Source organism: Heptranchias perlo, chromosome 31 (assembly GCF_035084215.1).
Source record: "Heptranchias perlo isolate sHepPer1 chromosome 31, sHepPer1.hap1, whole genome shotgun sequence".
NCBI lineage: Eukaryota > Metazoa > Chordata > Chondrichthyes > Hexanchiformes > Hexanchidae > Heptranchias > Heptranchias perlo.
In genome coordinates this window covers 16,671,286-16,685,648 of record NC_090355.1, presented here as the reverse complement: position 1 = coordinate 16,685,648, position 14,363 = coordinate 16,671,286, and the positions used below count along the sequence as shown (strand labels likewise).

Below are 14,363 nucleotides of genomic sequence, written 5' to 3'. Positions count from 1 at the left end.
TGCTTTACAGCCTTGGCCTTCAGATTAGGAATGAGCAGGAGTGCTCCACCGGGCCTCACAAGGAAAATCTGGGCCTCTGCCACCCCAAGCTTCCCCCCCTTCCCACCTACGGAACCCTGCCAAAACCCCCACCCCCACAACTTACCGAAGTACCGGTGGCCTCCAGCTTGCCCAATCTTCACCTGCCAGCAGCCAGACAGCTGCCTCTTTATATTCTATGGAGACTCCCAGGCATTAAGAAGCAGTCTTTTTCAAAGTGGAAAAGGAAGATTTGTTTGGGTCAAGCAGTACAATGAAGTTCCGTAGCCCTGAGCTCAGCCTAAAGTGGAAATTAGGAAGGTGAAAAAAAATAGCAGCTTGAGATAAATAACTATTTGTGAAAGCCAAAGAGGATGGTTTTGGTTTTGCCAACATTGAGTAGGAACAAATTATGGCTCATCAGGTTCTTAATGTTGGACAGGCAGTGGAAGAGAGTGGCAACAGCTGTGGGGTTGGTGGACTTTGCAGAGAGGTAAAGCGAAGTATCATCGGTGTATACATGGAAGTTGAACACATGCTGACAGATGATATCACTGAGGGACAGCACTCAAATGATGACGAGGATGGAGTCTAGAATGGAGCCCTGTTGGACATCACAGGTGGCCATACAGGCACAGGAGAAGCGAGCCAAAGTGATGCACGTCACAAACTTTATTAAACATCTATGAAAATCCAAGTAAATTATATTCAGAGTAGTCCTTAACGACTAATTTAGTTACCCCCTCAAAGAATTCCAATAAATCTGTGAAGCACGATCGGTTAGCCATAAAATCATGCCAATTACCTCTAACCGGCTCAATGCACATTAGCTGAACATTGATTGCATCCCATAAAATGCTCTCATGCATCTTCCAGACTGAGTGAGTGAGTTGGACTGAGTGATTTCACTCCTAATTGAATACAAGGTTCACATTATTTATCATCAAGATACATCCTACATAGTGAGAAAAAAAGATTAATCTTTTTCCACAGAAGTATGTCTCTAACCAGCTGAGTCCCAATGCAAAATTAGTATCAGGCCAACAAAGTAAATTTCCTGTTTATTCGATGCTTTACCCGGACAAAAATACCTGCCAGCAAAAAGCAATGAACAGGAAAGAAATAAAATACACAACACTACAACTTGCTCAGAAAGCATTTATTAAAAGTGTCACTCCAATAGATGGAATGACACAATGAATTGGAAATCCAGTCCGGTCAGCTGGAATGAAAGCCTTTTCTCTTTGACACCTGTAAGTGTCTCAGGTTTGTTCCAGGTTGGTGTGAGTCTACAGCATAAAACTCCCCAGAATTCTCCACTAACTGAAAGACTCACCGAGAGATATCCCACAATGAATGGGAACACTAAATATGTTTGGGACACACTTTTCTGAGATTGGCGTTATGATGTACTATTGGCCCTGTATAAAGCGAGTTGCACGCTGTATCTGACCTATGTGATATCTCAGTGATTATTGAAACTTAGGGGCTGATTTTCGGATGGCGGAGTGGGTGCGTTGGGGCTCGTAAAATGGCGGAATCCCAGATTATCGGGTTCCCCAGTGACGCGTTCGGTTGCGCACGCAGCTCCCAAATGTGGGACTCCCACCGGCAATTAAAGCCGGCAGGATGCTGCTTTGCATTGTTAGGAAGATAGTTGAGGTATTTGAGAGACCTCATTGAGTGGAGATTTTGGCAGTGCTGTGGGAAACGCTCCCTGTTGTAGCAGACGTGTTTCAGCCAGCAGCCAGTGGGTGATGCAAAGGATTATTTGACAGGTGGGGGGAAAACCTCCTTTATTGCAGCAGGGTACTCTGTCACTTCAGACAAAGCTTTGGCTGCAAGATCTTTGTGTTTCGACTCAAAATTCTTAATTTATACCCAAACCTCTGCTGTGCAAACACATTTACCTACTTTACGGACCCCCTCAAACTCACACCGTCAGGATGGGGGGGCGCCATGGCTGCATTCATCACTTCATTCGAGGACGAGCAACATCACCAGCCTTGCCAGGCACGCCGTCCACCTCCGTCACGTGCAGCTCCACAACACAATGCTGCGCCACAGGCACCTGCACAACAGCACAGAGGGCAACAGAGAGAACGAGGTCGCAGGAGGCACTACCCTCGCAACAGGGTCCACAGACCGAGGCTCAGCTTCCTGGACCTCTCTGAGCAGCAGTGCATACGGAGGCTCAGAGACAGTCGCCAGGTAGTCGTGGACATCTGCAGCCTCCTTCATGCCAAGCTGCTCCCAGCTGGCCTGAGCAGCATCTCCTTACCCGTTGCTGTCAGAGTCACCACAGCCCTCAACTTCTTCGCCTCCAGATCATTCCAGGGTGCCACCGGGGACATCGCCATGGTCTCTCAGTCGTCTGCACACAAATGCATAAGGCAGGTCACCGGCTGCTTGTTTCGCAGGGCCTCGTACGACTTCAACTTCCCCATGGATGACCTCAGCCAGACGGAAAGGGCAGTGGGATCACACGCTGTGGCTGGCTTCCCACGGGTGCAGGGTGTAATCGATTGCACCCATATAGCAATATGAGCACCTCCACATGAGCCAGGACTGTTCATCAACAGGAAGGGCTATCACTCCATCAACTCTCAGCTCATCTGTGACCACCGCAAGAGATTCCTTCACGTGTACGCCAGATACCCTGGCAGTTGCCACAATTCCTTCATCCTCCGGGATTCCAACATCCCTCCCCTCTTCCAAGCACCGAACACCCGCAAAGGCTGGCTCCTCGGAGACAAGGCATACCACCTGCACACGTAGCTCATGACACCTCTGGGGAACCCCACCACCAAGCAACAGCGTCGATATAACGACAGCCACGTCGCTACTAGGTCTACAATTGAGCATGCTATACGGTTGCTCAAGATGCACCATGATCATTCTGGGGGAGCCTAGGCCCAAAGCGGTCAGAGCATGAACATGAGCAACCTGCCACTACCTCTGCTGCAGCCACAGGGGATGCATCAGGTAGGAGTAGGCATAAGCGAAAGGTGAAGGTTTTGTGAGCACAAAGGGGATGCACAATATGCATCAGAGTTGTGCCCTGCACAACATGGCACAACAGAGAGGGGTGCCGCTGGAGGAGGCCCCATACACATCTTCCACCCACACTGAGGAGGAGGAGGAGGAGGAGGAGGAGGAGCAACCCATGGGCAGAACAGGAGGGGTTGTTTTTCAGACTGGAGGCCTGTGACCAGCGGTGTGCTTCAGGGATCGGTGCTGGGTCCGCTGTTATTTGTTATTTATATTAATGATTTGGATGAGAATTTAGGAGGAATGGTTAGTAAGTTTGCAGATGACACCAAGATTGGTGGCATTGTGGACAGTGAAGAAGGTTATCAAGGATTGCAACAGGATCTTGATAAATTGGGCCAGTGGGCCGATGAATGGCAGATGGAGTTTAATTTAGATAAATGTGAGGTGATGCATTTTGGTAGATCGAATCGGGCCAGGACCTACTCCGTTAATGGTAGGGCGTTGGGGAGAGTTATAGAACAAAGAGATCTAGGAGTACAGGTTCATAGCTCCTTGAAAGTGGAGTCACAGGCGGATAGGGTGGTGAAGAAGGCATTCGGCATGCTTGGTTTCATTGGTCAGAACATTGAATACAGGAGTTGGGATGTCTTGTTGAAGTTGTACAAGACATTAGTAAGGCCACACTTGGAATACTGTGTACAGTTCTGGTCACCCTATTATAGAAAGGATATTATTAAACTAGAAAGAGTGCAGAAAAGATTTACTAGGATGCTACCTGGACTTGATGGTTTGACTTATAGGGAGAGGTTGGATAGGCTGGGACTTTTTTCCCTGGAGAGTAGGAGGTTAAGGGGTGATCTTATAGAAGTCTATAAAATAATGAGGGGCATAGATAAGGTAGATAGTCAAAATCTTTTCCCAAAGGTAGGGGAGTCTATAACGAGGGGACATAGATTTAAGGTGAGAGGGGAGAGATACAAAAGGGTCCAGAGGGGCAATTTTTTCACTCAAAGGGTGGTGAGTGTCTGGAACGAGCTGCCAGAGGCAGTAGTAGAGGCAGGTACAATTTTGTCTTTTAAAAAGCATTTGGACAGTTACATGGGTAAGATGGGTATAGAGGGATATGGGCCAAGTGCAGGCAATTGGGACTAGCTTAGTGGTATAAACTGGGCGACATGGACATGTTGGGCCGAAGGGCCTGTTTCCATGTTGTAAACTTCTATGATTCTATGATTCTATAACAGCGGCTCACCTGGCTGCTCGTGAAGCCAGGGAGTCACTGATATGTAAACGGTTCTCGTAACATTAGTGTGAAGAGTCCAGTCCTCACCACCTGGACAGAACAGCGACCACACCAGCACCCCCGCCACTCCACCGCACTCTGCACAAAATAGTCCTGCAACAACACATACACCCACTGTAGAGTGACCCAATGGGTGGCGTTCAAGTGTGGGCGTTCATGGTGAACCTCATGAAAGGGCCTTATCACACAAGCCAGTCAAGAATGGCCAAGACCGAGCAGTAGTGGTGGCAATAATGATATTTAATGTGCCATTAACAAAAATCAAATATAAATAAAAAACATGACAAACCGTCAAACACCCTTGTGCATCCCCTTTGTGCTCACAAAACCTTCACCTTTCACTTATGACTACTCCGACGTGGTGCATCCCCTGTGGCTGCAGCAAAGGTAGTGGCAGGTTGCTTATGTTCATGCCCTGACCGCTTTGGGCTTAGGCCCTCTCGGTTTCGATGCCCTTGAGGGCCCCTCCGAAGACTGCTCCAACTGCACCTGTGCTGGGGCAGACTCGGCCACCTGGAGCTCCTGAACATTTACCTGACGAAGGAGGAAGCCTCCGAAAGCTTGGAGATTTCAAATAAAAATTGTTGGACTATAACTTGGTGTTGTAAAATTGTTTACACCTGGAGAGGAGGCAGCATTGTGGGTACTGGTTGGGTTGGTGGGGGGGGGGGGCGGCAACGGGTGTGACGTGGGAGCGCTTTGAGTGGCATCCCCACTTCCACGTCCCCTTTCGCCATCTTCCCTCCCCTGGACCAGGCCCACACCACTCCTACCACTCTGCTGGACAACAGTTTGGAGGACACGTATGAAGCCTTGTAAGGCCAGTGCCAGAGTATCTGCCTGCCTGATTAAGGTGGCAGAATGTTGTTCACCCTGAATCCGAAGGGCCGTTGTCAGGGCCTCAATGGACTCATTGGTGAGCCGTGCTTGAAGCTCCACGGAGGCTCACCTTCCCTCCATCGCAGACGTTCCCGCACCTACCCACAACACTATCTCAGAGATGCCGCCACGTCCCTGTGACAGTATCTCCACCATTCCAGTTATGCAGGAGTTGGACTCCTCAATCCTCTGCGCGATTGGAGAGAGTGCGCGTAGCACCTGTTCCAGCACCTCGCAAATGTGCTGTTGCCTCTCGATCATTCTCCTTTTCATGAATGGCCGCCAGGGTTCAGCATCTGTGTCCAGCTGAGCAGAGCCTGGAGAAGAGTGTTCCCACCGACGCGGATTCTCCACAGTTGCCCCTGCCACCAGTGTCTGCACGGGCTCAACTATCTGAGGACGTGAACCGACCGAGGTGTGTGTATCTGCGCTGGTGGATGGCTCGCTCAGATATGACGGTTCCCCCTCAGAGGCCAGCAGGTCCTCTGAGGAATCGCCCTTCCCCGTCATGGCAGTGGCTGAAGGCCCTGTAAGAGAACAGAAAGCAGTATTAAGCATGATGACAGATGTTGAGGTGCTGAAGATGGCAAGGCACGTTAACATCAATTGCTATTGTGTGTGCTGAATGTTAAAGTTCTGTCACCAGCACTTGGCGGGTGCCAGTCTCGGCGTCCCCGACGGACAGGCACTCAAGGATGCGGCTCAATTCCAGAGCCTCCTGCACCGCGTTTGTGAGGACCACGAGACGTTGCTGCCCCCCTCCGGTCCTCGCCCTCTCCCGTGCATTCTGGGCTTGCTTCTCCTGTCAGGGGAGAAAGTAGAGAGGCGTGAGTGAGTGATGGTGACGTGGCCAACCGCTGAATGCATTGGTTTGGGTGAGGCTGACCATGAAAGAGATGCATCAGAGGATAAGTATGAGACAGAGCCATGAGATTGTATGAGTATTGAGTTGAGTGGCAGTGGTGGGATGAGTACTGGGGAGGTGAGGAAGTGGTGAGTAAGTGCAGGTAAGTTGAGGATGAGCTTTGAGTGGGTGTGAGGAGTGATGTGATAGAGTAGTGTTGGCAGTGTAGAATGAGTTGGGGGGTGAGGGTGGTGATGTGGAAGACGGAGTGTAGGAGAATGAGTAAGTGTACTCACTTTGGCTGACCGAGTTAGGTCATTGAAGCACTTCCTGCACTGTATCCAGGTGCGGGAGACGTTGCTGCTGCTGGTGACCTCCTCTGCCAGCTCGAGCCAGCCTTCTTGGTGGCAGGGGCAGGCCACTTCCTCCCATCCGCCGGGTAGAATATATCCCTCCTCTTCCTCACCCCATCCAGTAGCACCTGGAGTGAGGCATCACTAAATCTGGGAGCAACCTTTCCCCAGGGCTGCTCCATTCTGTAATTATGGGTGTTTGCTCCAGGAACAGCATTGGAGGACTGCTCCTTTAAATAGGGCTCCTCCAGCTGACAGCCTGTGATGCGGGTGCGCAGTCTGCCCGCTGCGCAGGTCTCCATTGGGAAACCCGGAAGCCACGTTAAGTAGCTCCAATTTATCCGCGATCGCATGGGGAACTGACGGATTTTACTGGGCGGGTTACCCACACGCCATCCCGCCTCCCTGGTAATAGCGGGGCCTTAGTGACTAAAGTATTGCAATCTCCACCACAATTTTTAAAAATCCAGCCCCACTTCATAGCAAGATATAATAGTGTGAATCAGTTTGTAATTTGATACTATCTAATACATTGTACTATGGAGCAAATGTTAACGCAAAGGAGAATAATAATTGATTCTCCAAGTAAACAAGCCTAAATACCATCATATTATTAACTGAGAGCTTGACTTAAATTTGAGAACAACTTGAATAAAAATGTGTCTACTTTTCATACAATGGATGACAGTAACAATTCTGCACAACATAAATGTTGGTAGTCAATTTCTGTTGAAAATTATATTGTCTATTATATTCTATTGTTTACACACTTACCCAATTTTCTCATGTTTAGTCTATCCCAAAGAAAAGTCATTCCTATTATACTTTTAGCAGCCTCCCATTGTTCTGAAGTCAGTGTTTTCTAAAGTTATGGAAACTGCTGCTAACTCTCAATTAATCAGATGATCAATTCTAGCTTAATTCATGATCACCAATATGGTGCACAGTATGGCAATTCCACTGGTGATCTTGTTGCCTATGTTATTCATCTCTAGAACTCTGCTCATGAGCACTTCGATGAATCATCTGTCACTGCCTTAGACATTTCTAAAGCTTTCGACAGGGTCTGGCACAATGCACTTTTAAACAATATGGCCTCCCAGCAAAGATGATAGCACGTGTTTATATTACTGGAAGAGTAATCCAGAGGTCTGGACCAATGATCCAGAGAATGTGCGTTCAAAACTCACCATAGCAGCTTGAGAATTTGAATTTGGTTTTAAAAATCTGGAAATACAAAAAAAAAGCTGGTATGAATTGCAAATGTTACACCCTTGTTCAAAAAAGGGAGTAAGGATAAACCCAGCAACTACAGGCCAGTCAGTTTAACCTCGGTGGTGGGAGAATTTTTAGAAACGATAATCCAGGACAAAATTAACAGTCACTTGGACAAGGCACCCAAAGATATTTTATCAGTACATTAAGAACAAGAGGATAGCTGAGGAAAAGGTGGGACCTATCAGGGATGATAAGGGTAACTTGTGTGGAAAAGCAGATGATGTGGGTAGGGTTTTAAATGAATATTTTGTCTCTGTATTCACAAAGGAAAGGGATGATCCAGACATATTAGTTAAAGAGAGCTGTGAAATATTGGATAAGGTAAATATAACGTGAGAGGAAGTACTAGAGGGACTGGAATCCTTGAAAGTTGATAAGTCATCAGGGCCGGATAGATTGTTTGCTAGGCTATTGAAGGAAGCCAGGGAGGATACAGCAGATGCTCTGAGGATCATTTTCCAATCCTCACTAGATACAGGGGAGGTACCGGAGGACTGGAAGACTGCAAATGTAGTACCATTGTTTAAAAAGGGTACGAGGGAAAGGCCGAACAATTATAGGCCGGTCAGTCTTACCTCGGTGGTGGGCAAACTATTAGAATCAATACTGAGAGATAGGATAAACTGTCACTTGGAAAGGCATGGTTTAATCAGGGATAGTCAGCATGGATTTGTTCAGGGAAAATCATGCCTTACAAATCTGATTGAATTCTTTGAGGAAGTGACAAGGAGGATTGATGAGGGTCGTGCAGTGGATGTTGTCTACATGGATTTTGGTAAAGCATTTGACAAGGTCCCACATGGCAGACTGGTCAGAAAAGTAAAAGCCCATGGGATACAGGGAAATGTGGTGAATTGGATCCAAAATTGGCTCAGTAACAGGAAACAAAGGGTAAAAGTCGATGGATGTCTTTGCGAATGGAAATCCATTTCCAGTGGTGTGCCAAAGGACTCAGTGTTGGGTCCCTTGCTGTTTGTGGTATGTATTAATGATTTGGACTTGAAAGTAGGGGGCACGATTGGCAAATTTGCAGACAACACAAAAATTGGCCGTGTAGTCGATAGTGAAGAGGATAGCTGTAGACTCGAAGAAGATATCAATGGGTTGGTGGAGTGGGCGGAAAAATGGCAAATGGAGTTCAACCCGGAGAAGTGTGAGGTAATGCCCTTTGGGAGGGCAAACAGTAAAAGGGAATAAGCAGTAAACGGGAATATTGAGAGGGGTCGAGGAAGTGAGAGACCTTGGAGTGCATGTGCACAGGTCCCTGAAGGTGGCAGTACAGGAAGATAAGGTTGTGAAGAAGGCATACGAAATGATCTCTGTTATTAGCCGAGGTATAGAATACAAAAGCAGGGATGTAATGATGGAACTGTATAAAATGCCGGTAAGGCTACAGCTGGAGTATTGTGCGCAGTTTTGGTCACCACATTACAGGAAGGGCATAATTGCTCTGGAGGGAGTGCAGAGAAGATTTACAAGAATGTTGCCAGGGCTTGAAAATTGCAGCTACGAGGAAAGATTGGATAGGCTGGGGTTGTTTTCCTTGGAGCAGAGGAGGCTGATGGGTGACTTGATTGAGGTGTACAAAATTATGAGGGGCCCAGATAGAATAGACAGGAAGTACCTGTTTCCCCAAGCAGAGAGTTCAAGAACTAGAGGACATAGAGTTAAGCTGATTGGCAGAAGGATTAGAGGGGACATGAGGAAAAACTTTTTTACCTAGAGGGTGGTGGGTGTATGGAATTTGCTGCCCGAATTGGTGGTAGAGGCAGAGACCCTCAACTCTTTTAAAAAGTACCTGGATCTGCACCTAAAGTGCTGTAAGCTGCAGAGCTATGGACCGGGTGCTGAAAGGTGGGATTAGAATGGGCACCTGGTTGTTCTTCGAGCCGGCGCGGACATGATGGGCCAAATGGCCCCCTTCTGTGCTGTATCTTTTCGATGGTTCTATGGTTCTAAGTGTGGATTAATTAAGGAAAGCCAGCACGGATTTGTTAAAGGCAACTAACTTGATTGAGTTTTTTGATGAGGTAACAAAGAGGGTTGATGAGGGCAATGTGGTTGATGTGGTGTATATGGACTTGCAAAAGTCATTTGATAAAGTGTCACATAATAGACTTGTCAGCAAAGTTGAAGCCCATGGAATAAAAGGGACAGTGGCAGCATGGATACGAAATCGGCTGAGTGACAGGAAACAGAGTAGTGGTGAACGGTTGTTTTTCAGACTGGAGGAAGGTATACAGTGATGTTCCCTAGGGGTCTGTACTAGGACCACTGCTTTTCTTGATATATATTTATGACAAAGACTTGGGTGTACAGGGCACAGTTTCAAAATCTGCAGATAACATAAAACTTGGAAGTGTAGTGAACAGTGAGGAGGATAGTGATAGACTTCAAGAGGACACAGACAGGCTAGTGGAATGGGCGGACATGTGGCAGATGAAACTGAACCAGGCAGGATCGGGACCGATGTCTTCGTGGGGGTGTTTGCGAGTGCTGTTGGGAAGGTATAAATTAGAATGGCAGGGGGATGGGAACCTGAGCAGGGAGACAGAGGAGGGGGAAACAAGGATAGAAACAAAAGACAGAAAGGGAAGAAGCAATAGTGGAAGGCATGGAAAATAAGGGCGAAAAACAAATAGGGCCATAATGCAAAATAAAACTAAGATGACTAGCAATCTTAAAAAGACAAGTCTAAAGGCATTGTGTCTTAATGCGCGGAGCATTCGCGATAAGCTAGATGAATTAACAGCGCAGATAGATATTAACGGTTATGATATAGTTGCGATTACGGAGACATGGCTGCAGGGTGACCAAGGATGGGAACTGAACACCCAGGGGTATTCAATATTTGTGAAGGACAGGCAAAGAGGGAAAGGAGGTGGGGTAGCTTTGTTAGGAAAGGAGGAAATCAATGTAATAGTGAGGAAGGATACTGGCTCAGAAAATCACAATGTGGAATCTGTATGGGCGGAGCGGAGAAACACCAAGGGGCAGAAAACATTGGTGGGGGTTATCTATAGGCCCCCAAACAGTAGTGAAGATGTAGGGGAGGGCATTAAACAGGAAATTAAAGACGCATGCAAGAAGGGTATAACTATAATCATGGGTGACTTTAATTTACATATAGATTGGTCAAACCAAATTAGCAATAATACTGTGGGGGAGGAATTCCTGAAGTGTGTACGTGATGGTTTTCTAGACCAAAACGTTGAGGAACAAACGAGAGAACAGGTGATCCTAGACTGGGTATTGTGCAATGAGAAAGGATTAATTAACAATCTTGTTGTGCGGGGTCCCGAGGGAAGAGCGACCATAACATGATAGACTTCCTCATTAAGACGGAGAGTGAAGTAGTTGAATCCAAAACTAGGGTCCTGAATCTAAATAAAGCAAAGTATGAAAGTATGAGGTGCGAGTTGGCTATGATAGATTGGGGAACTTTACTAAAAGGGATGACGGTGGATAGGCAATGGCTAACATTTAAAGAATGTGTGCAGGAATTACAACAATTATTCATTCCTGTCTGGCACAAAAATAGAACAGGAAAGGTGGTTCAACCGTGGCTTACAAAAGAAATTAGGGACAGTATTAGATCCAAAAATATAAAATTGCCAGAAAAAGCAGCAAGCCTGAGGATTGGGAGCAGTTTAGAATTCAGCAAAGGAAGACAAAGAGATTGATTAAGAGGGGAAAAATAGAATATGAGAGTAAACTAGCAGGGAACATAAAAACTGACTGTAAAAGCTTCTATAAATATGTCAAGAGAAAAAGATTAGTGAAGACAAATGTCGGTCCCTCAAAGTCAGAAATGGGAGAAATTATAATGGGGAACAAAGAAATGGTAGAACAATTAAACACATACTTTGGTTCTGTCTTCACAAAGGACACAAATAACCTCCTACAGATTGGAGGGTGGCAAATGTAACCCCACTATTTAAAAAAGGAAGAGAAAAAAAACAGGGAATTACAGACCAGATAGCCTAACATCAGTAGTGGGGAAAATGCTGGAGTCTATTATAAAAGATGTGATAACAGAACGTTTGGAAGGCATTAACAGGATTGGACAAAATCAGCATGGGTTTATGAATGGGAAATCATGCTTAACAAATCTACTGTTTTTTGAGGATGTAACTAGTAGAATAGATGGTGGATGTGGTGTACTTGGATTTTCAGAAGGCTTTTGTTGAGGTCCCACACAAGAGGTTAGTGTGCAAAATTAAAGCACATGGGATTGGGGGGAAATATACTGGCATGGATTGAGAATTGGTTGACAGACAGGAAACAGAGAGTAGGAATAAACGGGTCTTTTTCCGGGTGGCAGGCTGTGACTAGTGGGGTACCGCAGGGATCAGTGCTTGGGCCCCAGCTACTCACAATATATATCAATGATTTGGATGAGGGAACTAAATGTAACATTTCCAAGTTTGCAGACGACACAAAGCTGGGGTGGAATGTGAACTGTGAGGAAGATGCCAAAAAGCTCCAATCTGATTTAGACAAGTTGGATCAGTAGGCAAGAACATGGCAGATGCAATATAACGTGGATAAATGTGAGGTTATCCACTTTGGTTGTAAAAACAGAAAGGCAGATTATTATCTGAATGGTGATAGATTGGGAAATGGGGAGGTGCAACGAAACCTGGGTATCCTTGTACACCAGTTGCTGAAAGCGAGCATTCATGTGCAGCAAGCAATTAGGAAGGCGAATGGTATGTTGGCCTTCATTGCAAGAGGATTTGAGTACAGGAGCAGGGATGTCTTACTGCAGTCATACAAGGCCTTGGTGAGACCACAACTGGAGTACTGTGTGCAGTTTTGGTCTCCTTATCTGAGGAAGGATGTCCTTGCCATGGAGGGAGTGCAATGAAGGTTTACCAGACCGATTCCTGAGATGGCAGGACTGATGTATGAGGAGAGATTGGGTCGACTAGGCCTATATTCACTAGAGTTTAGAAGAATGAGAGGTGATCTCATTGAAACATATAAAATTCTAACAGGACTAGACAGACTAGATGCAGGGAGGATATTCCCGATGGCTGGGGAGTCCAGAACTAGGCATCACAGTCTCAGGATACGGGGCATGCCATTTAGAACCGAGATGAGGAGAAATTTCTTCACTCAGTGGGTGGTGAACCTGTGGAATTCTCTACCACAGAAGGCAGTGGAGGCCAAGTCATTAGATGTATTCAAGAAGGAGATAGATATATTTCTTAATGCTAAAGGGATCAAGGGATATGGGGAAAAAGCAGGAACAGGGTACTGAGTTTGACGATCAGCCATGATCATTTTGAATGGCGGAGCAGGCTGAAGGGCCGAATGGCCTACTCTTGCTCCTATTATCGATGTTTCTATGAACGCATAAAAGTGTGAAGTAATACATTTTGGTAGGAAGAAAGAGAGGCAATATAAACTCAAGGGTACAATTCTTAAGGGAGTGCAGGAACAGAGACACCTGGGGGTATATGTGCACAAATCGTTGAAAGTGGCAGGGCAGGTTGAGAAAGCGGATTAAAAAGCATACGGGATCCTGGGCTTTATAAATAGAGGCACAGAGCACAAATGCAAGGAAATTACGATGAACTTTTAAAAAACATTGGTTCGGCCACAACTGGAGTATTGTGTCCAATTCTGGGCACCGCACTTTAAGAAGGATGTTAAGGCCTTAGAAAGGGTGCAGAAAAGATTTACGAGAATGGTTCCATGGATGAAGGACTTCAGTTACGCGGATAGACTGGAGAAGCTGGGATTGTTCTCCTTAGAGCAGAGAAGGTTGAGAGGAGATTTGATAGAGATGTTCAAAATCATGAGGGGTCCAGACAGATCAGATAGAGAGAAACTGTTCCCATTGGCAGAAGGGTCAAGAACCAGAGGACACAGGTTTAATGTGATTGGCAAAAGAACCAAAGGCGACATGAGGAAAAACTTTTTTTACGCAGCGAGTGGTTATGATCTGGAATGCACTGCCTCGCAGGGTGTTGGAGGCAGATTCAATCGTGGCTTTCAAAAGGGAATTGGATAAGTACTTGAAGGGAAAAAATTTGCAGGGCCAAGGGGAAAGGGCAGGGGAGTGGTACGAGCCGGATTGCTCTTGCAGAGAACCGACACGGGCTCGACGGGTCAAACGGCCTCCTTCTGTGTTGTAACCATTCTATGATTCTATTCCATGAGTAAAAGTGACCATGAAGCTATCGGATTGTTGTAAAAGCCCAAGTGGCTCATTAATGGAAACCTGTCGTCCTTACCCGGTCCAGTTAATATGTGACTCCAGTCCTATGCCAATGTGAATTACTCTTAATTACCCACTCAAGCAGCCTAGCGAGCTACTTAGTTATTAGGGATGGGCAATAAATGCTTCCTTGTCAGCGACACCCACGTCCCTCAATTTTTTTTTAAAGATATGTTCGTGGCCACCCAGTTTCCTCTTAAATCCTTCTATATGTGCTGTACTTGATAGTTGATCCTCTGGCTCTTTTCCCTTGACTCAGAATACAAGTCAGAGAAAATCTTTATCAACTGTACAGTAATATGATCAACAAGAGTAACTTGCATTTATATAGCGCCTTTAAGGTAGAAAAACATCCCAAAATAGTTCACTGACACGTAATCAGACAAAAATGGATGCTGAGTCAAAGAGGTGGGTTACAAGGACGGTCTTAAAGGAGGAAAGGGAGGTGGAGATGCAAAGAGGTTT

General features: G+C 46.2%; 1 protein-coding gene across 1 annotated transcript in view; it reads right to left on the bottom strand.

The window, feature by feature from the left end:
- Window positions 1–6,352, bottom strand: part of rgs3a (regulator of G protein signaling 3a) — a 257,200-nt gene extending 250,848 nt beyond the window's left edge. The window contains exon 1 of the mRNA XM_067969628.1: window positions 6,335–6,352. The gene's annotated coding sequence lies outside the window, so the exon portion shown is untranslated. The remainder of the gene's footprint in view (window positions 1–6,334) is intronic.
- Window positions 6,353–14,363: the final 8,011 nt, after the last annotated feature.